This window comes from Ranitomeya variabilis, chromosome 3 (genome assembly GCF_051348905.1).
Source record: "Ranitomeya variabilis isolate aRanVar5 chromosome 3, aRanVar5.hap1, whole genome shotgun sequence".
NCBI lineage: Eukaryota > Metazoa > Chordata > Amphibia > Anura > Dendrobatidae > Ranitomeya > Ranitomeya variabilis.
Window position 1 is genome coordinate 751,183,681 of NC_135234.1, and position 25,774 is coordinate 751,209,454.

The window sequence follows — 25,774 nt, forward strand, 5'->3', positions numbered from 1 at the left end:
CTGCACTCACTATTCTGCTGGTGCAGTCACTGTGTACATACATTACATTACTGATCCTGAGTTACATCCTGTATCATACTCCAGAGCTGCACTCACTATTCTGCTGGTGCAGTCACTGTGTACATACATTATATTACTGATCCTGAGTTACGTCCTGTATTATACCCCAGAGCTGCACTCACTATTCTGCTGGTGCAGTCACTGTGTACATACATTATATTACTGATCCTGAGTTACCTCCTGTATTATACCCCAGAGCTGCACTCACTATTCTGCTGGTGCAGTCACTGTGTACATACATTACATTACTGATCCTGAAAAAGTCCAGTTCCGCAGTTGATCTTGGGGTATTGTTTCCTGGGTTTCCTCCGGTTTCTCCGGTTTTGTCCCGCACTCCATAGACATACTGATAGGGAATGTAGATTGTGAGCCCCAATGGGGACAGAGATGATGTCTGTAAAGTTTTGTGAAAATTAATGGCGCTAAATAACAAAGTAAAATAAATAAATAACAGCCAATATCTGCCGACAAAATTATGGACTCCGATCTTGAGCTCACATGATAGACAGGGAGCCAGCACATGTTGTACTATTATGACATTTATAGAGAAAGGGTTAAAGAAGTGTGAAAAATAGAGAATGGTAAAAAAAAAATGTGGTTTTCCTCCAGCAACTTCCAGATAAAAAAACAAGACATGCCATCGTTTTATAGAGAAGTACTGCTAGGAACTTTTCCTATTGACCTTATTAAGAAAAAAAAGCCGAGGAAAACCACATGTATTTCTGCTTCCTACCACAACCACAGCCCACACGTGTCATCATTCCCCAGTGCTCTGTGTCCTTTACCTTTCTGGCAAGTAAAGAGTTACTTATAGAACTTGTGGAAACCTTTTCTTCACCCACATTCCAATCATAGAGTTGTGTCTTGTTATTGCACCTCTGCTCCATTGAAGTGAATGATACCGAGGTGTAATTCCACGTACTAACCTGCAGTCTGGGGTGGCACTGTCCTTGGAAGAAGTGTTGTGAAATTGGATTTTGGGCTCCCCCGGTGGCCACTGGTGGAATTGAACTGGTGTGCATCATCCCCTCTGTTCACCTGTTTCCATCAGGATGTGGGAGTCGCTATTTAACCTTGCTCCTCTGTCACTTCCATGCCGGTCAACATTGTAATCAGAAGCCTTTCTGTGCATGTTCCTGCTGCTAGACAACTCCCAGCTAAGTTGGACTTTAGTCCTCGTTTGTTTTTGCATTTCGTTCCAGTTCACAGCTGTAGTTTCGTTTCTGTGTCTGGAAAGCTCTTGTGATCTGAAATTGCCACTCTGATGTTATGAGTTAATACTAGAGTCTTAAAGTAATTTCAGGATGGTATTTTGATAGGGTTTTCAGCTGACCATGAAAGTGCCCTTTCTGTCTTCCTGCTATCTAGTAAGCGGACCTCAATTTTGCTAAACCTATTTTCATACTACGTTTGTCATTTCATCTAAATCACCGCCAATATATGTGGGGGCCTCTGTCTGCCTATCGGGGAAATTTCTCTAGAGGTGAGCCAGGACTATATTTTCCTCTGCCAGGATTAGTTAGTCCTCCGGCCGGCGCTGGGCGTCTAGGGATAAAAACGTAGGCAACGCTACCCGGCTACTGTTAGTTGTGCGGCAGGTTTAGTTCATGGTCAGTTTAGTTTCCATCCTTCCAAGAGCTAGTACCTATGTTTGCTGGGCTATGTTCTCTTGCCATTGAGAACCATAACAGTTTGACCGGCCCAAAAGGGTTAAATTAATTGACAGAGAAAGGAGAGGAAAGAGAAGTCTGCTGAAGATTTTTTTTTTTTTTTTTTCCCTTCCCTTCAGTTCTGAGTGTGCTTGTAATTGAATCTCTTGCAAGTCTGCCTATATTGCAGCCTTTCTCTCTCTCTCTCTCCTTCTAATCCTGGAATGGCTCTGTGTTCACCTGTTTAAAATGGATATTCAGAGTTTAGCTGCAGGTTTGAATAATCTCACCACGAAAGTTCAAAATTTACAAGATTTTGGTTGTTCATATTCCTATATCTGAACCTAGAATTCCTTTGCCTGAATTTTTCTCGGGGAATAGATCTTGCTTTCAAAATTTCAAAAATAATTGCAAGTTGTTTTTGTCCCTGAAATCTCGCTCTGCTGGAGATCCTGCTCAGCAGGTCAGGATTGTGATTTCCTTGCTCCGGGGCGACCCTCAGGATTGGGCTTTTGCATTGGCTCCAGGGGATCCTGCGTTGCTCAATGTGGATGCGTTTTTTCTGGCCTTGGGGTTGCTTTATGAGGAACCTCAGTTAGAGCTTCAGGCGGAAAAGGCCTTGATGTCCCTATCTCAGGGGCAAGACGAAGCTGAAATATACTGCCAGAAATTCCGTAAATGGGCTGTGCTTACTCAGTGGAATGAGTGCGCCCTGGCGGCGAATTTCAGAGAGGGTCTCTCTGATGCCATTAAGGATGTTATGGTGGGGTTCCCTGTGCCTGCGGGTCTGAATGAGTCCATGACAATGGCTATCCAGATCGATAGGCGTCTGCGGGAGCGCAAACCTGTGCACCATTTGGCGGTGTCTACTGAGAAGACGCCAGAGAATATGCAATGTGATAGAATTCTGTCCAGAAGTGAACGGCAGAATTTAAGACGAAAAAATGGGTTGTGCTTCTATTGCGGTGATTCAACTCATGTTATATCAGCATGCTCTAAGCGTACTAAGAAGCTTGATAAGTCTGCTTCAATTGGCACTTTACAGTCTAAGTTTATTCTATCTGTGACCCTGATTTGTTCTTTATCATCTATTACCGCGGATGCCTATGTCGACTCTGGCGCCGCTTTGAGTCTTATGGATTGGTCCTTTGCCAAACGCTGTGGGTATGATTTGGAGCCTCTTGAAACTCCTATACCCCTGAAGGGGATTGACTCCACCCCATTGGCTAGTAATTAACCACAATACTGGACACAAGTAACTATGCGGATTAATCCGGATCATCAGGAGATTATTCGCTTTCTCGTGCTGTATAACCTACATGATGTGTTGGTGCTTGGATTGCCATGGCTGCAATCTCATAACCCAGTCCTTGACTGGAAAGCTATGTCTGTGTTAAGCTGGGGATGTAAGGGGACGCATGGGGACGTACCTGTGGTTTCCATTTCATCATCTATTCCCTCTGAGATTCCTGAATTCTTGACTGAATATCGTGACGTTTTTGAAAAACCTAAGCTTGGTTCACTACCTCCGCACCGGGAGTGCGATTGTGCCATAGATTTGATTCCGGGTAGTAAATACCCTAAGGGTCGTTTATTTAATCTGTCTGTGCCTGAACATGCTGCTATGCGAGAATATATAAAGGAGTCCTTGGAAAAGGGACATATTCGTCCTTCGTCATCTCCCTTAGGAGCCGTTTTTTTCTTTGTGGCTAAGAAAGATGGCTCTTTGAGACCGTGTATTGATTATCGGCTTTTGAATAAAATCACGGTTAAATATCAATATCCGTTGCCACTGCTGACTGATTTGTTTGCTCGCATAAAGGGGGCCAAGTGGTTCTCTAAGATAGATCTCCGTGGGGCGTATAATTTGGTGCGAATTAAGCAGGGGGATGAGTGGAAGACCGCATTTAATACGCCCGAGGGCCACTTTGAGTATTTGGTGATGCCTTTTGGTCTTTCAAATGCCCCTTCAGTCTTTCAGTCCTTTATGCATGACATTTTCCGTGATTATTTGGATAAATTTATGATTGTGTATCTGGATGATATTTTGATTTTTTTCGGATGACTGGGACTCTCATGTCCAGCAGGTCAGGAGGGTTTTTCAGGTTTTGCGGTCTAATTCCTTGTGTGTGAAGGGTTCTAAGTGCGTTTTTGGGGTTCAAAAGATTTCCTTTTTGGGATATATTTTTTCCCCCTCTTCCATCGAGATGGATCCTGTCAAGGTTCAGGCTATTTGTGATTGGACGCAACCCTCTTCTCTTAAGAGTCTTCAGAAATTTTTGGGCTTTGCTAACTTTTATCGTCGATTTATTGCTGGTTTTTCTGATGTTGTTAAACCATTGACTGATTTGACTAAGAAGGGTGCTGATGTTGCTGATTGGTCCCCTGCTGCTGTGGAGGCCTTTCGGGAGCTTAAGCGCCGCTTTTCTTCCGCCCCTGTGTTGCGTCAGCCTGATGTTGCTCTTCCTTTTCAGGTTGAGGTCGACGCTTCTGAAATCGGAGCTGGGGCAGTTTTGTCGCAGAGAAGTTCCGATTGTTCCGTGATGAGACCTTGTGCCTTTTTCTCGCGTAAATTTTCGCCCGCCGAGCGGAATTATGATGTTGGGAATCGGGAGCTTTTGGCCATGAAGTGGGCTTTTGAGGAGTGGCGTCATTGGCTTGAGGGGGCTAGACATCAGGTGGTGGTATTGACTGACCACAAAAATCTAATTTATCTTGAGTCCGCCAGACGCCTGAATCCTAGACAGGCGCGCTGGTCGTTGTTTTTCTCTCGGTTTAATTTTGTGGTGTCCTACCTGCCGGGTTCTAAGAATGTTAAGGCGGATGCCCTTTCTAGGAGTTTTGAGCCTGACTCCCCTGGTAACTCTGAACCTACAGGTATCCTTAAGGATGGAGTGATATTGTCTGCCGTTTCTCCAGACCTGCGGCGGGCCTTGCAGGAGTTTCAGGCGGATAGACCTGATCGTTGCCCACCTGGTAGACTGTTTGTTCCTGATGATTGGACCAGTAAAGTCATTTCTGAGGTTCATTCTTCTGCGTTGACAGGTCATCCTGGAATCTTTGGTACCAGGGATTTGGTGGCAAGGTCCTTCTGGTGGCCTTCCCTGTCTCGAGATGTGCGAGGCTTTGTGCAGTCTTGTGACGTTTGTGCTCGGGCCAAGCCTTGTTGTTCTCGGGCTAGTGGATTGTTGTTGCCCTTGCCTATCCCGAAGAGGCCCTGGACGCACATCTCGATGGATTTTATTTCGGATCTTCCTGTTTCTCAGAAGATGTCTGTCATCTGGATGGTGTGTGACCGTTTCTCTAAGATGGTCCATTTGGTTCCCCTGCCTAAGTTGCCTTCTTCTTCCGAGTTGGTTCCTCTGTTTTTTCAAAATGTGGTCCGTTTGCATGGTATTCCGGAGAATATCGTTTCTGACAGAGGAACCCAATTCGTGTCTAGATTTTGGCGAGCATTCTGTGCTAGGATGGGCATAGATTTGTCTTTCTCGTCTGCTTTCCATCCTCAGACAAATGGCCAGACCGAGCGGACGAATCAGACCTTGGAGACATATTTGAGGTGTTTTGTGTCTGCAGATCAGGATGATTGGGTTGCTTTTTTGCCTTTAGCGGAGTTTGCCCTCAATAATCGGGCCAGCTCTGCCACCTTGGTGTCTCCTTTTTTCTGTAATTCGGGGTTTCATCCTCGATTTTCTTCTGGTCAGGTGGAATCTTCGGATTGTCCTGGAGTGGATGCTGTGGTGGAGAGGTTGCATCAGATTTGGGGGCAGGTAGTGGACAATTTGAAGTTGTCCCAGGAGAAGACTCAGCTTTTTGCCAACCGCCGGCGTCGGGTTGGTCCTCGGCTTTGTGTTGGGGACTTGGTGTGGTTGTCTTCTCGTTTTGTCCCTATGAGGGTTTCTTCTCCTAAGTTTAAGCCTCGGTTCATCGGCCCGTACAAGATATTGGAGATTCTTAACCCTGTGTCCTTCCGTTTGGACCTCCCTGCATCTTTTTCTATTCATAATGTTTTTCATCGGTCATTGTTGCGCAGGTATGAGGTACCGGTTGTGCCTTCCGTTGAGCCTCCTGCTCCGGTGTTGGTTGAGGGCGAGTTGGAGTACGTTGTGGAAAAAATCTTGGACTCCCGTGTTTCCAGACGGAAACTCCAGTATCTGGTCAAATGGAAGGGATACGGTCAGGAGGATAATTCTTGGGTGACTGCCTCTGATGTTCATGCCTCCGATCTGGTCCGTGCCTTTCATAGGGCTCATCCTGATCGCCCTGGTGGTTCTGGTGAGGGTTCGGTGCCCCCTCCTTGAGGGGGGGGGGTACTGTTGTGAAATTGGATTTTGGGCTCCCCCGGTGGCCACTGGTGGAATTGAACTGGTGTGCATCATCCCCTCTGTTCACCTGTTTCCATCAGGATGTGGGAGTCGCTATTTAACCTTGCTCCTCTGTCACTTCCATGCCGGTCAACATTGTAATCAGAAGCCTTTCTGTGCATGTTCCTGCTGCTAGACAACTCCCAGCTAAGTTGGACTTTAGTCCTCGTTTATTTTTGCATTTTGTTCCAGTTCACTGCTGTAGTTTCGTTTCTGTGTCTGGAAAGCTCTTGTGATCTGAAATTGCCACTCTGATGTTATGAGTTAATACTAGAGTCTTAAAGTAATTTCAGGATGGTATTTTGATAGGGTTTTCAGCTGACCATGAAAGTGCCCTTTCTGTCTTCCTGCTATCTAGTAAGCGGACCTCAATTTTGCTAAACCTATTTTCATACTACGTTTGTCATTTCATCTAAAATCACCGCCAATATATGTGGGGGCCTCTGTCTGCCTATCGGGGAAACTTCTCTAGAGGTGAGCCAGGACTATATTTTCCTCTGCCAGGATTAGTTAGTCCTCCGGCCGGCGCTGGGCGTCTAGGGATAAAACGCAGGCTACGCTACCCGGCTACTGTTAGTTGTGCGGCAGGTTTAGTTCATGGTCAGTTTAGTTTCCATCCTTCCAAGAGCTAGTACCTATGTTTGCTGGGCTATGTTCTCTTGCCATTGAGAACCATAACAAAGAAGGCAATCTCGTTTTTCTTATCATAGACAATCCCTTTAAGGTTGTGTGGAAAGAATTGCATCTGTGATGGGTTCCATGGACCACAAAGATGACCTTTTTCATACATCCTACATTCATGATGACTGGTCTCCTGACCCATACTCAACAGTCTGATGTGAATATATGGGGCTGATGAGGAGACCTGTCGCCAATTCAGCTCAGATGAGTTAAAGTGGCCTTCATCAGCCCTATTTCAATATATAGGACACATGTAGATGGTATTAGAGGCCAAAAACTCGAGACCCCTCTCCACTACTCATAAAGTAAGACCCCAGCCTTTCTATCTATTACCCACTAATTATCTCAATAGCTGGAATGTAATACTACCTTTGTCCTCTAGTGGCCCCTGCAGGAATGTTGTATAGTTCAAGGCTGCATCTTCAGAGACGATCACCTGGGATTACAGATGTCAAATGAGTGCTGATCACTGGGGCCGACTTCTTTATAAAAAGAACCTGTCACCAGGGCAAAAGTTTCCAGTTTTTGTTCTTATTTCATTCCTACTGCTCCCCTGAGTACGCCATTATTAAATCTGCCATATGGTTTCAAAGATATTAAACGTTTTTTTATTTAGTGAGAATTTTTATGGTCTTTATTAAGGAGGGCATGTCTTATCGGATCCTCGGGGGCGTGTCTTTAGCTCCTCTGCATTATTACCACGCCCCCTAGGGGAAAGCCATTAATAAAAATATATGAAAAGGCCTATAGCTGTGGAACCATATGGCGCATTTAAAAACTAACAGACATGTAATAATCAGAGGAACAGCGGGAAGAAAATAAGAGCAGAAACTGGACACTTTTGACCCGGTGACAGGTCGTTTCTACAGCGTGCAATAGATATATAATTATAAGGAAGGATTATGATGGATTCCTCGGCCTCAGACTATGACTCCAGCTGGGCTTTCTTTGCCGCGGTTTGTCTGTTTATAGAACATTGTTGCGGGTAAATGACATATATCCTCAATTAGGGGCACGCTGTTTCACATTTGTACTAATGCGACTTCAAAAAACGTTCACAGATGTGAAAACCCAAAGCTTTTTTTTTTATGAGCATGAATTTGCTTCTCCCGTCCCGCTGCTGCAGATTACTGTGATTTCTGCCCTTGATTTAGAGGAACGCTGAGTTTAATAGAGTTGAACAAAAAGTTGGGTATGAAACATCTCCAGGCCGGACTCCAATATGTTTAGAGGCGACAGCTCCTGGGTGTTAAAGTGACTGGAACCTCCAAATGCTCCTCGGGCTTGTGATGCTTTTCAGACGCGAACGTGTTTATTGAGATTCGAAAAGTTTTCCAAAACTAACACCACTCTTGTCCAAGCAATGCAACTCAGTCCTAGTCACTGACCATAGACAGGAGAGGGGCTGTTGTTCTGTAAAAAAAAACCTTATACAACCTCGATTTAATTATCTGAATTGATAGCATCTGAGATCCTCATAACTTGTTTTGTTCTGTTTTGTTCTCTTTTTTTCCTACTGTTCCCCTAAGGTTTTTGTTTTTAGAATCCACCATAGGCTTCCAGAGATATAGTCCTATAATTTTCGAGCTAATTTTTAATTTCTATACCAAGGAGGCGTGGCTTACAACAGAGCAATAACGTAAATCAGCCTATAGACACGCCCCCGAGGATCCTCTGAGTCACACACCCCTTGATAAAGACCATCAAAATTAGGACTCAATAATAAAAGGTCCATATCTCTGGAACTCTATGTCGGAATTTAAAAAGAAAAAAAAAATTGATAACTCATGAGAGCCTCGGGAATAAAATAAGAAAAACGCCCACTTCTCACCTCGTGACAGGTCAAGCTCAAATAACAGGACGCCGTTTAGTGGTTTTGCACAATTGGTAGTTTAAAACTTTTTGATTTTACTTATTTTAATATTTATTATTATTATTTAATGGCTTTCAGCTTGAACTTGGGCCATGGCAACATGATGGATGAACGATCTGTAGGAAGATCGATTTTGTTCGAGCCTAGATAGGTCCACCAGGGTCTTCTCCACTATTATCTTGATAGTATCAAGCCATCGCATTGCTCGTCTTCCTCTTTGCCTTGTTCCTTTTTTTCTTCCGCCGTACAGTGGAAAAGACCTCTGTATGACATTCACTTTTTATTTTTTTTTTAGTTTTAATATATTTTTGACGTTTCCCACTAGAACTGAGTCATCCACTGGAGCTCCCATCTTGTCATCAGTGACTGGCAGAGCCAAACTGGGACTGTCAAGACTCAGAAGTTCTGGGCTGGTCTCATGTCCAATTTTTTGCAGACTGGAAGGTGCGTGCAAAATCACAGAGACTTATCTGATATTGATCCAAGTGCAAGTCTATGGGGTTGTGAAAAATTCGGACAGCACTCGGATGCCATCACAGACTGTTAAACAGAAGGAGGAAGAGAACATTTTCTTTTTGTTTGTCATGTGAGAAGACCTGAGCAAACTCTGATTAAACTCTGCACAAATCCACTGATGAAGCTTGGACCGTTTTTCTTGTACGTGGACAAATCTGACACCAGAATGATCCCTTACACTGAGAAACATTTTCACATCTTTTTCAGGAGGATTCCACCTGAAAAAGCGCTGCGAAACCGCTGAAAAATAAAAGTGTGCACAGCAGAGTAAAATCGACAGTCTTTTGCTACTTTTTTTTTAAACGCTTCAGGGTTCAGAAACCATAAAGCGGTCAAAAGAAGTGACATGGTCATTCTTCATAGGAAAAGCCGCCCCCTGGATATAGCTTAAATAATATAAAATTGATGCCAGTGGTGTGGCATACCAGCAGAGTTGCTTCAGGAAAAAAAGATTGAGAGCTTTTTCCTGAAGTGGCTTCTCCTAGGAAAACTTTGGTGGTGGTCACTATGTGTCCTCATAACAAGCGCTTTTAGGGTTGCTGTTGTTTTATTTCATTCATTTGGCCTAGGGGTAGGGCGCGGCCATCAGTTTCTGCTCTGCCCTTCGAAACGCTGGCTTTCCTCCTGAAGGACTGGACTGAGCTCTCAGTTGTAATGTGATGGCAACCCAAGTGGATAAAAGCAAGAAGCCCTGTCTCCAAGCTTTGGCGATGGGGTGGCCACCATTCCACAACCCTCGCTTTGTCCATCTGGTCCGGAAAGACAAGGAAAGGTTATCTGGGGAGCCTTCTCCTTTCGCAGTGGGTTGCAATAGTGCCTCCTTTTACACTTTTTTTGTGTGGCACTGTTCACATTTATTGAGCGCTCGCATGGAGAAATGCTTTTGGCAGTGGTGTAACAAGAGTCTGATGTGCCTCAGTGTAAGATTTGGACCGGGGCCCCTCCCCTCATCCTGGGATATATATATATATATATATGTGTATGTATATATATATATATATATACAACCCCTGGCAAAAATTATGGAATCACTGGCCTTGGAGGATGTCCATTCAGGCTCCAACCTGCAAAGCTGATCTGGCAACAGCAATCAGAGAAAGTTGGAGTCAGATTGATGAAGAGTCCTGTGTGACCCTCATTAAGTCCAGGCCCCAGAGACTGCAAGCTGTTATAAAAGCCAGAGGTGGTGCAACAAAATACTAGTGATGTTTTGGAGTGTTTTTTTGTTTGTTTTTATGATTCCATAATTTTTTCCTCAGAATTGAGTGATTCCATAATTTTTCCCCTTTGCTTGGTTAAAAAGAGTAACCATTACTGACTACCACATTTTTTGTTCTTGATTTCTTTTAGTGTTTCTTAAAGCCAAAAAGTTGCCATTTGAAATCACTGTAGTTTTGTGCCATGTCTGTGATCTGCTTTTTTCTACAAAATTAAACAACTGAATGAACATCCTCCAAGGCCGGTGATTCCATAATTTTTGCCCTTTTGTCCCTTATCCTAGGCCCCATCCTGGTATAAGTCCCTTATCCTGGTATATGTCCCTTATCCTAGGCCCTATCCTGGTAATATGTTTCTTATCCTGGTAATATGTCCCTTATACTGGTAATATGTCCCTTATCTTGGGCCCCATCCTGGCTGACTTCAGTGTGCAAACACCGGGAGTGTATGATGTCACTGCCAATCTCCCCCAGTCATGTGTACACCGGCGTCAGCTGCTGGTCTCTGATTGGCCAGCAGCTTGTATTGCCTCACATGGAGCCAACAGGTCTTTGCTCCGCAATACACTTCAACTGGATGTGTGTCAGAGGACGCACATCCAGTTGAAGTTTCTCCTCTCGTCAGCGGACCGCTCACCGCATGACCCCAGCCGTTACGCCCCTATTTTTGGCATACTTTACACATGAGCCACATGGTCAGAAATGTATTTGAAAAACCCTAATAAACGATATATTAGTATTGGCCTAAAGTGTCGTAAAGGAAGCGACTGGGGAAAGTGTAGCGCCAGCCACCCAGCAAAGTGAACCATAAAGCACTTTTGTTCCACGTCGCCTGAATTGGAGTCCGTTTTAGACAAATTCCAATTATTTCATTTAACTGTTCGGCTAAGTAGTAGAATAGCTCTTTTAATATGCAGATTTAAGCCCATGATGACATTCAAGTGTGCGTTGAATATTCCAGTGGTGAACAATTAAGCAGATAAAATTTCCTTTAATTAGGAAGCTCTGGGCTCCGGCTATTGCTGCATTTTCCGTGCTTTGATCTATTCAGAAAAAGCCATTATACATGTGCGTCTCTTGTACTCTGCTAAACCCCTTAGTATGCACTGGGCTCAGGTCAGTGTAATTACCATCTTTTCCAGCTGAGATCACTGGTATGATTTGGCAGTGCCCCAGCTAAGTAAGTGTTGTCGTCTTCGGAAAGGAATTCCTTGCAGGTTCCCTCTAAGCCTTAAGTCGTATTTGTTATATACATCAGATTTACCCAGGAGAACACAAAGAGCGGCCGGGGGGGTTAGGCCTAAAGACGATGGAGGAGGAAAAAGAGGCTAAAATGTTGGCGGGTGACGTCACAAAACCAATTTTATCACAAACTTTTCTATTTATGCTCAGGATTCAGTCCCAAATCACCAATGTTGTTGAACACAATATTGAGATATAAAGATATATATATATATATATATATATATATATATATATATATATATACACAGTACAGAGCAAAAGTTTGGACACACCTTCTCATTTAAAGATTTTTCTGTATTTTCATGACTATGAAAATTGTACATTCACACTGAAGGCATCAAAGCTATAAATTAACACATGTGGAATTATAAACTTAAAGGCCACTGTCACCCCCTCCAGCCGTTATGAACTAAAAGAGCCACCTTGTGCAGCAGTAATGCTGCATTCTAACAAGGTGGCTCCTTTAGTTTTTGGTGCAAGTATTCCCAAAATAAAGCGTTTTGAAACTTAGCCAAATTACCTGTCTCTAGCCAGGGAGGCGGGTCCTCACTCACTCTAGGCAGTGAGGACCCGCCTCCCTGGCTAGAGACAGGTAATTTGGCTAAGTTTCAAAACGCTTTATTTTGGGAATACTTGCACCAAAAACTAAAAGAGCCACCTTGTTAGAATGCAGCATTACTGCTGCACAAGGTGGCTCTTTTAGTTCATAACGGCTGGAGGGGGTGACAGTGGCCCTTTAACAAAAAAGTGTGAAACAACTGAAATTATGTCTTATATTCTAGGTTCTTCAAAGTAGCCACCTTTTGCTTTGATGGCTGCTTTGCACACTCTTGGCATTCTCTTGATGAGCTTCAAGAGGTAGTCACCGGGAATGGTTTTCACTTCACAGGTGTGCCCTGTCAGGTTTAATAAGTGGGATTTCTTGCCTTATAAATGGGGTTGGGACCATCAGTTGTGTTGTGCAGAAGTCTGGTGGATACACAGCTGATAGTTCTACTGAATAGACTGTTAGAATTTGTATTATGGCAAGAAAAAAGCAGCTAAGTAAAGAAAAACGAGTGGCCATCATTACTTTAAGAAATGAAGGTCAGTCAGTCCGAAAAATTGGGAAAACTTTGAAAACTACTTGCAGTTAGAAATGCAGTATAGATCTTCTGATTCTCTGTGTTTTTTTTTTCATGTGCAGGCATTGCAGGACCTTAGGTATCCATGGTTACGACCACTGATGAAGTGACAGTTAGCTGTTTGCTATTGGTCGTCTCTTTCCTCATGTGCAGGCATTGCAGGACCTTAGGTAACCATGGTTACGACTAGTGATGAGCGAATATACTCGGTAATCGAGATTTCCTGAGCGCGCTCGGGGGTCCTCCGAGTATTTTTTAGCGCTCGGAGATTTAGTTTTCAGCACCACAGCTGAATCATTTACATCTGTTAGCCAGCATAAGTACATGTGGGGATAGGATTTTGGAGATGGAAATACCCCTTTAAATTCCATGAAATGTACGAAATCCAATCTGGAGGATCAGGTTGGAGACTCAGGTGGATGGAAAACTGACGGACCCTATTACAGTCCATATGATCCATCAGACACTGCTGGTGTGCGGCATGTAAGACGTCCTCATCCACATGGATTGGAAATCCCATCATTCCGCATATAATCGGCCACGCACTCCTGACATCGGTCATCTTGTCCTCATTGCTGTACTTTGCTAGTAAGGCAGTAAGATGTGCTACCTTGGGTAGTTTTTTTCTGGATTGGTTTCTTATCCTTCTATGACTCTTTTCTCCACATCCAAGATAAAGGTCCCATTATTCTGGTCAGACTTTGTTCGGAGTTTGATCCACGTCATCAATTTTCCTTGGATGCGGAGAGAAAAATTAAAGTTTCTTCATTCTGAAAATCAGATCGCACTTGGATGAATGTTGTCTTTCACAGACCCATAGAGTTGCATTGACGATTTTGATCCAACACAAGGATGAAATTTGGACGTCTCCAATTTTTTTCCATTGGGTCCAAGGAAAAAAAATCAAACATATGCACAGCCCTGTAGAATATCTTAGGTACGGGTGCCATCTATGAAAACCACAGAGGCACTTGTCTGAGAAAATCGCTTGTGTGCACGAGCCCTAACGTTAAGATTCAGATTTTTTTGGTGAGTTTTTGACGTTGAGTATTTTCCATGATTGAAAAACTCAGCATCTTACAGTTCCAGCAAAGTGGGTGGAGAACTCTCCTGCCGACTGTGGGTTTTTTCGCACCTGTTTTAGCAAATTTGAAAACCGCAAAATGTTGATTTCTCTTGTGGGTACGCTGAGTTTTATTGGTGTCCAAGATCTGACTGATGTGCGCGGACATCTGAATGACCCCTTGCAATGCTTTCTAGCCGCAGTACTAAAAGCGCAGCTCCTGGGAGAAAATTAATTTTATTTCTCCCGGTAGCCTCCAGCTTTCAGTCACAGACGTGGCCAGAGCGATTACTGTCACCACAGTGATAGCGGCGGCCATAAGCACACCCGGCACTGACTGACAGCTTGCTCTATCGTGCATTCGGACAGAGCTGATGGCTAGTGCTCCTGATGATTGACAGGTTGGGCCGGAGGCAAATTGTAGCACTAGATCAAACTGCGCTCTTTGATCCTTCAAGTAATCGGAGAAGCACAGGAGTGCTGAAGCTGGCTGGAGCAGCCTTTACGAGCTCTTTACAAGAGCAGTAAACAAGAAAAATAAAAATCCCTCCGTTTTACAAGCACTTTGCAATTTTACCCATCCATGATAAGAAAAAAAACCTTTGAGTTTTCACCATCCTGACATTTGGGGGTTCCTAACCGTTGCTTCTGGCAGTCAAGGACCTTCAAACTTGAAATTTCTCACAATGAGGGGCAAGATCAGACCGCATTGTATCCTTGCCATGACTGGTTCTTCAGGTAGACATCTTCTAGGTGGTGACTCATCTGTCCACCTGCGGCCATCTTTAACCTTTTTTTGATTGACAGCTCTCAAGTGACTGATTACTATCAATATCCATTACAGAAGATTTTACTGTGATCTCCACCTTGTTAGTCAGAGGTCATTATCCCGTGCGATGATATCAGATGCTCGGGCTTTGTCTCCTAATTATACAGATTACTTTACCTTTTTAAAACGACCCCATTCATCTAAAATTAAAGTCTCCGTCCGTACCCCTGTATTACTTAGATTGTGTTTTACCTTTAATGCGCTCATCCGTTCACAAAGGAGCTCGGCCTTCTCGGATTCCGATTTCAAAGAGATATTTCATCAACATAACAGAGGCCGCCATGTGCTTTGTCCAAACGTCTTGAGGGCATTCTCATCCGTCACCTTTAAGAAGCAGATTAACAAAACTATGGGAGTAAAGACAGAAGTCAGAGTCCCATGCCTCAAACCCACTGCTAATAAAATAAGAATATATGACCATTACAGTGGGCTACTAATAAGGTGCTGTGTGTAGATTTGTAGATTGTGACCTATGCTTACCTGAACAGTTACATTATTAAAGTTAAAAAATGGGACTCATCGGCTAGGAAGGTGGTCCACTAGTGATGAGCCGACTCCAGACCGATGGGTTACTATAATAGCGGGGGGTCTGCTGATGACCCCAATTGCAGTCCTCCTGTGAAGCTCAGCTGTAGACTGAGCTCCATACGAGAGCGACATTTTCAGTATATGCTGCAATTCACTTGAATGATCACAGCTTCAAGTAGCCTAAGTAAACACAGAAATAATGTAAAAAATAAAGGAAACATTTTTTTTAAGTATTACTTATTTTTTAAATAGAAGAGTTCAAATCACCCCCATTAAAAAAGAAAGTTAAAAAAATAGACATATGGTGTTGCTGCGTGAAATCTATTAAAATTTGAAATGAATTAAACCAACCAGAAAACGCAACGAAAAGAGAAAAAAAAATCACAATGCCAGAGTTCAGTTCACCTCCCTAAGGCCGGTTTCACACGTCAGTGGCTCCGGTACGTGAGGTGACAGTTTCCTCACGTACCGGACACACTGACACACGTAGACACATAAAAATCAATGCATCTGTTCAGATGTCATTGATTTTTTGCGGACCGTGTCTCCGTGTGCCAAACACGGAGACATGTCAGTGTTCGTGGGAGCGCACGTATTACACGGACCCAATAGAGTCAATGGGTCCGTGTAAAACACGCACCTCACACGGACGTTCTCCGTCTGGGTTCCGTGTGCGTGCAGGAGACAGCGCTACAGTAAGCGCTGTCCCCCCCACATGGTGCTGAAGCCGCGATTCATATGTTCCCTGCAGCAGCGTTTGCTGCAGAGAAAATATGAATAATAGTGTTTAAAATAAAGATCTATGTGTCCGCCGCCCTCCCACCCCCTGTGCGCCCCCCCGCTGTCCTGAAAATACTCACCCGCTCCCACGTTGGCTGTCACTCCTTCCTCTCTGCCCCGCGCCTCCTACTGTATGCGGTCACGTGGGGCCGCTCATTTACAATCATGAATAGTCGGCTCCGCCCCTATGGGAGGTGGAGCCACATATTCATGACTGTAAATGATCGGCCCCACGTGACCGCATACACTAGAAGCCGCGGCCAGACCAGGAAGCAGCGAGGGAGGCGGGTAAGTATTTTCAGAACAGCGGGGGGGGCGCACAGGGGGTGGGAGGGCGGCGGACACATAGATCTTTATTTTAAACACTGTTATTCATATTTTCTCTGCAGCAAACGCTGCTGCAGGGAACATATGAATCGCGGCTTCAGCACGATGCAGGGTACCACACGCTCCGTGTGGTACCCACTCGCCATACGGGCGGCACACGTGTGCCGCACGTATGGCCTACGTGAGTTCCCAGGCACACGGACACGGATATCTCCGGTACCGATTTATTCCGGTACCGGAATTATCTGGACGTGTGGGACAGCCCTAAGAAAGGTGTAATTATTAATAAGCAATCAAAGCATCGTGTGTACAAAAACATGGTATCAATAAAAAAGTCAGCTCAATGCGCAAAAAACAAGCCCTCACTCAGACCCATCAACAGAAAATAAAAATGTTGCGTTTCTTGGAAATTGATAATACAAAGCAAAAAAACATTTTTTGTTAAATATTCAGAATTTTTTTTTCGTTACCTAAGTATAAAATTTCAATGCAGATGCTATCGTCATGATCGGATTGATACTGACAATCATGTTCCAGGCCATTTTTACCAAACAATGAACTCCGTAAAAACAAAAAATAGGGAAATTGAATTTTTTTCACCATTTCAACACACTTGGAATTTTTTTCTGCTGTTTTTCAGTACATTGCATTGTAAAAAAAACTACAACTTATCTTGCAAAAAAATAAGCCCTCATATGGCTATGCCAGCAGCAAAAAAAAAAAAAAAAAGTTACGGTTCTTGAAAAAAAAAACAATGAAAAATCTAAAGAGCAAGAACGAAAAATTCCCCAGTTCTTAAAGGGAACCTATCACCCCCAAATTCTAAGGGTACCGTCACACAGTGGCATTTTCATCGCTACGACGGCACGATTCGTGACGTTCTAGCGATATAGTTACAATATCGCAGTGTCTGACACGCAGCAGCGATCAGGGACCCTGCTGAGAATCGTACGTCGTAGCAGATCGTTTGAAACTTTCTTTCGTCGCTGGATCTCCCGCTGTCATCGCTGGATCGTTGTGTGTGACAGCGATCCAGCGATGCGATCGCTGGTAACCAGGGTAAACATCGGGTTACTAAACGCAGGGTCGCGCTTAGTAACCCGATGTTTACCGTGGTTACCAGCGTAAAAGTAAAAAAAACAAACCGTACATACTCACCATCTGATGTCCGTCAGGTCCCTTGCCGTCTGCTTCCCGCTCTGACTGCCAGCCGGCCGGAAAGTGAGAGCAGATCACAGCGGTGACGTCGCCGCTGTGATCTGCTTTCACTTTATGGCGGCACTCAGTCAGAGCGGGAAGCAGACGGCAAGGGACCTGACGGACATCAGATGGTGAGTATGTACGGTTTGTTTTTTTTACTTTTACGCTGGTAACCATGGTAAACATCGGGTCACTAAGCGCGGCCCTGCGCTTAGTAACCCGATGTTTACCCTGGTTACCAGCGAACCTCGGCATCGTTGGTCGCTGGAGAGCGGTCTGTGTGACAGCTCCCCAGCGACCACACAACGACTTACCAACGATCACGGCCAGGTCGTATCGCAGGTCGTGATCGCTGGTAAATCGTATAGTGAGACGGTACCCTAAGGTGAGCTAAGGCCACCAGCATCAGGGGCTTATCTACAGCATTCTGTAATGCTGTAGATAAGCCCCCGATGTATCCTGAAAGATGAGAAAAAGAGGTTAGATTATACTCACCCAGGGGCGGTCCTGCTGCGGTCCGGTCCGATGGTCGTCGCGGTCCGGTTCGGGGCCTCCCATCTTCTTATGATGACATCCTCTTCTTGTATTCACGCTGCGGCTCCAGCACAGGTGATCTTTGTCTGTCCTGTTGAGGGCAAAGCAAAGTACTGCAGTGCGCAGGCGCCGGGAAAGGTCAGAGAGGACCATGTACACTGCAGTACTTTGCTCTGCCCTCAACAGGACAGACAAAGTACGCCTGCGCCTGAGCCGCGGCAGGAAGACAAGAAGAGGACGTCATCATAAGAAGATGGGAGGCTCCGGACCGAACCGCGACGCCTATCGGACCGGACCGCAGCAGGACCGCCCCTGGGTGAGTATAATCTAACCTCTTTTTCTCATCTTTCAGGATACATCGGGGGCTTATCTACAGCATTACAGAATGCTGTAGATAAGCCCCTGATGCCAGTGGGCTTAGCTCATCTTCCATTTTGGGGGTGACAGGTTCACTTTAAAGGGTTAAGACTCATACACCCTTTCCTTTTATAGGAAGAGTTTTCAGCAGACTTCTTATCATCAGAGGCAGGATTTCAATGCTGGATAAGGCTCCTTTGCTTTGACACATCAGTTTTTTTACATTAGTCACAATCCGTTGGCTCGATGGATCCGTCGCAGATTGTGAAAAACTGATGCGCCGGATCTGTTTTTTTTCAAAATTCGACAGATTGCGACTGATGGCAAAAAACTGATGTGTGAAAGGGGCCTAACACATCCATACACAGCTGATAACACAGGATCCATCAATCACACTAAAGGTACCTTCACACGAAACGACATTATAACGATATCGCTAGCGATCCGTGACGTTGCAGCATCCTCGCTAGCGATATCGTTTCGTTTGACACGCAGCAGCGATCAGGATCCTGCTGTGATGTCGCTGGTCGCTGAATAAAGTCCAGAACTTTATTTGGTCGTCCGATCGCTGTGTATCGTTGTGTTTGAAAGCAAAAGCAACGATACCAGCAATATTTTACACTGGTAACCAGGGTAAACATCGGGTTACTAAGCGCAGGGCCGCGCTTAGTTACCCGATGTTTACCCTGGTTACTAGCGTAAAATGTAAAAAAAACAAACAGCACATACTCACATTGCGTCCCCTGCAGTCTGCTTCCTCCTCTGACTCAGCGCCGCAAAGTGAAAGTGAAAGCAGCACAGCGGTGACGTCACCGCTCTGCTCTCACTGTACGGCGCTCAGTCAGTCAGGAAGTGGACGCAGGGGGACGTGAATGTAAGTATGTGCTGTTTGTTTTTTTTAGATTTTACGCTGGTAACCAGGGTAAACATCGGGTTACTAAGCGCGGCCCTGCGCTTAGTTACCCGATGTTTACCCTGGTTACCAGGGGACCTCGGCATAGTTGATCGCTGGAGAGCGGTCTGTGTGACAGCTCTCCAGCGACCAAACAGCGACGCTGCAGCGATCGACATCGTTGTCGCTATCGCTGCAGCGTCGCTTCGTGTGAAGGTACCTTTAGCGTTGTCACTGCTCAACTGCTTCTTCCTTCACAATGACCTTTGCACATGCTAAGTAGATGCTTCAATAGACAAAAGATTTGCAAAGTGTCATGATTCCTCCGCTCAGTGTCATGAATCCTCCGCTCAGTGTGTCTTAGGCTACTTTCACATTAGCGTCATGCACTGCACGTCGCTATGCATCGTTTTGCAGAAAAAACGCATCCTGCAAAAGTGCTTGCAGGATGCGTTTTTTCTCCATAGACTTTTATTAACGACCGTCGCCACCAAAAAACGTTACATATAACGTTTTTTGTTGCGTCGTCTGCAGCATTTCCGACCACGCATGCGCAGCCGGAACTCTGCCCCCGCCTCCCCGCACCTCAAAATGGGGCAGTGGATGCGTTGAAAAACAGCATCCGCTGCCCTGGTTGTGCGGCGCTTCCACAGCTAGCATCGGTGTGCCGCAACGTCGCATAGCGACGTGCAGCGCACGACGCTAGTGTGAAAGTAGCCTTGGATGCAGTGAGAGACAGTTTTTCTGCCCTATGGAATCAGGGTCATGCTGAGCTGTCAGTTTGGTGATTATTAGCTCAGTTGTCCAATCTAGTACAGGGGCATGCTGAGCTGTTGGTATTTTGATAGACAGCTCAGTCGTCCAATCTCAGACTGGGAGGTGCTGAGCTTCAGATGTTCTCTATTTTAGTGTTTCCCCAGCTATTTAGCTAAGCTGACAGCCCAAAACCTCTGCCAGTCATAGCTTTCAGCTCAGTGGTGTGTTTTCTCTGTGCGCTGATCTCAGACAGTCTGATCTTTTATTGCCGAACCTTGGATTTTCCTTTTGACTACCCATTTGTATTACCCCTTTTGCCTTGACGCATTCTGACCTTGGAATTCTGACCTCGGACTGTGACCTGCCTTTCTTTCTTCCCTCCTCGCTTTTAACCTCAGACTCCTTTACTTATCTGAATCACGGCTTGTCGTGGGAAGTGACTCAGTGTCAGACTGGGGTCTCACTTGCGAGTTCAATGCGAGAAACTCGCGTGAGTCTCTCACATCAAGTCCCGGCACTGCCACCGGCATAGAAATACATGCAGCCCCACGCTCCGGTCCCGAGTGCCGGCGGCAGTGCCGGGACTTGATACGAGAGACTCACGCGAGTTTCTCGCATTGAACTCGCAAGTGTGACCCCGGCCTCACAGTCAGTCTGTTCATTGCTGCTAATGTACGTTTGGATTTCCTGAAACCAGAATGACTTTCTGCACTTCTATGTTACTGCCTGCTTATGATTGGTCAGCATCATACAGGAGGCAGAAGAACACGCCCTCCGCAGTGAAAAGTATCTAGTAATAACACATACTTAGACCCAGCTAAAATTAACTCGTTTGGTGCTAAATACTAATGCTAATTTAATGCTGGATGCTAATTTAAAGGCAAAATTATTCCGCACTGCAGCCACTTTCCACCGTTTTACACCGTTTCCAGTTCAACACGAAAGGTCCTCTTGAATGTTGCACTGTTTGAATCAATATGTTCACCAATATATTCCTACAGTCTGCGACCATGAGGCCATGTGCACACGTTCAGGATTTTTCGCGTTTTTTCGCTATAAAAACGTGATAAAAACGCGAAAAAAACGCTTACATATGCCTCCTATACAGGGTAGTCCGCATTTTTTGTGCAAATGTTGCATTTTTTTCCGCGAATAAAAATGCGGAATTGCGGGGATTCCGCACACCTAGGAGTGCATTGATCTGCTTACTTCCCGCACGGGGCTGTGCACACCATGCGGGAAGTAAGCAGATTATGTGCGGTTGGTACCCAGGGTGGAGGAGAGGAGACTCTCCTCCACGGACTGGGCACCATATAATTGGTAAAAAAAAAAGAATTAAAATAAAAAATAGTGATATACTCACCCTCTGATGGCCCCGGAGTGTTCCCGCCTCTCCCGTGCATGCTCTCTCTTCCGTTCCTATAGAATAGATGGTGTGGTTCAGGACCTGTGATGACGTCACTGTCTTGTGATTGGTCACGTGACCGCTCACGTGACCAATCACAAGCCGCGACGTCATCGAAGGTCCTGAACCACACCGGCATCTATAGGAACGGACGCCGCTGAGATCGGCTGTCTGCAGAGGGTGAGTATAACCATTTTTTTATTTTTTTTATTATTTTTAAACATTCTATCTTTTACTATAGATGCTGCATAAGCAGCATCTATAGTAAAAAGTTGGTCACACTTGTCAAACAGTATGTTTGACAAGTGTGACCAACTTGTCAGTCAGTTTTCCAAGCAATGCTACAGATCGCTTGGAAAACGTTAGCATTCTGCAAGCTAATTACGCTTGCAGAATGCTAAAAAAAACGCGAAAAAAACGGGAAAAAAACGCAAAAAAAAAAGGGGGATTTCTTGCAGAAAATTTCCGGTTTTCTTCAGGAAATTTCTGCAAGAAATCCGGACGTGTGCACATACCCTGATGCAACAAACCCTATCACCACTGCCCTACGACAAAAGTCTTTGTGTAGCCCTAGCTCCGTAATCTTATTGCTTTTCTTTATTAGCAAAAGATTGTGCTGCTAAAAAGAGATTATCGTGTACTGAAGATAATAGGGGTATTAAAGGTCACCTTGGTGAGCACTGTCTTGTGTAAAAGCTGTCACCCAGCCGCCATAATCTTATTTTTAAAAAGTGCGGCTCCAGAGCCCGGAGAATTAAGACATATTCATATATATAAAAGTCTATTCTTGGATCAAAAATTTCCAAAAATAACTAATCTGACAATGCCAATAATGTGCACAACTGAAAGTCTGAAGATCATTTTTTGTAGATGATTCTATTCGAGATTTTGAGAAGTTTGTCTCTCGTTTTGTGTGTGGCTGTGATTGTTCTCCTGGCGCTTATCTGTTTCCCTGATAAGAACAGATGGGCAAGAGGTCAAGAAACCTCTTGATTGACAGGCACTCCAGGGAACTCCTGAATTTAACTTGTATCTTGTTTCCAAAACAAGCATATCAGTGAGACCTTTCATTCTAGGTCAGCTACAGAGTTCAACGATTGCGCTAGATTATTTTTTTCGACCAATACAAGACCTGTGAAGTCTTCGGAAGTCGGGATGAAACTTTTTTATATGCATGTTCTGAAAAGTTTTGAAAGTTCTATTTTGGTCTTTAGATCTTACTAGGAGCTGTAAACTGAGGCCCAAAGGGCACTGGCGTATGATATTGATTCTTGGCTTGTCCAGCACTAAAGTATTGATGACCCAACAGGTAAAAGGGAAATAAGGGGCAGCACTCGGCAGTGGCCACTAAGCAATTATGGGGGCTACTGTGTGTCCTTGGTGTGGCCGAAGGCTTGGTGCACCATTACCCCCCTCAATTTATGTTTTTGAGACTTCTGATTTATAGCGCCAAGAGCGACAACTGCCTGAACTCATGCACACTGACACTGCCTGAGCCTGACCACGCACAATCAGCGTCAGTGCACACACAGTGTGGGCAGACGCCTTCTCTTCTCTAGTCTCAGCAAACCGATAATATTCAGTTTGACCACACTTATGCATCCTTTATAGTTTTCGATCGCTGGATCAGGCATGCTAAAGTTCTACATGCCTAATCTTTTGTGCACCACCCTGTGATATTAGTGATGTTGAGCAATGACTTATCTCCATATTGAAATAAACATATCACTTACTGTACAAAATCCAAGCTTGCATGTGGTGGGGGGTAGAAACATCTTTGTATTGTATGTGTCTGGTCTGCGTAAATTGGAAATGTCATCAGAAAATTACTTACAGTTTGAAATAGGTTTTTGTGTTCAATATATTTAAAAAAGGCAATTAAGTTTCTCATCATAATCTATATTAAGATAAAATAGAAATAATTATTGTACTTCTTTCAGGACGGAAGAGTTTTCACTAGTCTCATTATCATCAGAGGCAGGATTGCAAACTAAGATTACCACATTATGCACAGTTGATAACACAGGATCCACCAATCCCAATAGGTGATGTCACAGCTCACCTCCTCCTCCTCCTGTACAATGACTGATAACACCTCTATATACAGTAGATAACACAGGATCCACCATTCACAATAGGTGATGTCACAGCTCACCTCCTCCTCCTGTACAATGACTGATAATACCTCTATATACAGCAGATAACACAGGATCCACCATTCACAATAGGTGATGTCACAGCTCACCTCCTCCTCCGGTACAATGACTGATAACACCTCTATATACAGTAGGTAACACAGGATCCATCATTCACAATAGGTGATGTCACAGCTCACCTCCTCCTCCTGTACAATGACTGATAACACCTCTATATACAGTAGATAACACAGGATCCACCATTCACAATAGGTGATATCACAGCTCACCTCCCCCTCCTGTACCATGACTGATAACACCTCTATATACAGTAGATAACACAGGATCCACCATTCACAATAGGTGATATCACAGCTCACCTCCACCTGTACAATGACTGATAACACCTCTATATACAGTAGATAACACAGGATCCACCATTCACAATAGGTGATATCACAGCTCACCTCCACCTGTACAATGACTGATAACACCTCTATATACAGTAGATAACACAGGATCCACCATTCACAATAGGTGATGTCACAGCTCACCTCCTCCTTCTGTACAATGACTGATAATACCTTTATATACAGCAGATAACACAGGATCCACCATTCACAATAGGTGATGTCACAGCTCACCTCCTCCTCCTGTACAATGACTGATAATACCTCTATATACAGCAGATAACACAGGATCCACCATTCACAATAGTTGATGTCACAGCTCACCTCCTCCTCCTGTACAATGACTGATAATACCTCTATATACAGTAGATAACACAGGATCCACCATTCACAATAGGTGATGTCACAGCTCACCTCCTCCTTCTGTACAATGACTGATAATACCTTTATATACAGCAGATAACACAGGATCCACCATTCACAATAGGTGATGTCACAGCTCACCTCCTCCTCCTGTACAATGACTGATAACACCTCTATATACAGTAGATAACACAGGATCCACCATTCACAATAGGTGATGTCACAGCTCACCTCCTCCTCCTGTACAATGACTGATAACACCTCTATATACAGTAGATAACACAGGATCCACCATTCACAATAGGTGATATCACAGCTCATCTCCCCCTCCTGTACAATGACTGATAACACCTCTATATACAGTAGATAACACAGGATCCACCATTCACAATAGGTGATATCACAGCTCACCTCCACCTGTACAATGACTGATAACACCTCTATATACAGTAGATAACACAGGATCCACCATTCACAATAGGTGATGTCACAGCTCACCTCCTCCTCCTGTACAATGACTGATAACACCTCTATATACAGTAGATAACACAGGATCCACCATTCACAATAGGTGATGTCACAGCTCACCTCCTCCTCCTGTACAATGACTGATAATACCTCTATATACAGTAGATAACACAGGATCCACCATTCACAATAGGTGATGTCACAGCTCACCTCTTCCTCCTGTACAATGACTGATAATACCTCTATATACAGTAGATAACACAGGATCCACCATTCACAATAGATGATGTCACAGATCACCTCCACCTCCTGTACAATGACTGATAACACCTCTATATACAGTAGATAACACAGGATCCACCATTCACAATAGGTGATATCACAGCTCACCTCCACCTGTACAATGACTGATAACACCTCTATATACAGTAGATAACACAGGATCCACCATTCATTATAGGTGATGTCACAGCTCACCTCCTCCTCCTGTACAATGACTGATAAGATCTCTATATACTGTAGATAACACAGGATCCACCATTCACAATAGGTGATGTCACATCTCACCTCCTTCTCCTGTACAATGACTGATAATACCTCTATATACAGTAGATAACACAGGATCCACCATTCACAATAGGTGATGTCACAGCTCACCTCCTCCTCCTGTACAATGACTGATAACACCTCTATATGCGGTAGATAACACAGGATCCACCTTTCACAATAGGTGATATCACAGCTCACCTCCTCCTCCTGTACAATGACTGATAACACCTCTATATACAGTAGATAACACAGGATCCACCATTCACAATAAGTGATGTCACAGCTCACCTCCTCCTCCTGTACAATGTCTGATAACACCTCTATATACAGTAGATAACACAGGATCCACCATTCACAATAGGTGATGTCACAGCTCACCTCTTCCTCCTGTACAATGACTGATAACACCTCTATATGCGGTAGATAACACAGGATCCACCTTTCACAAT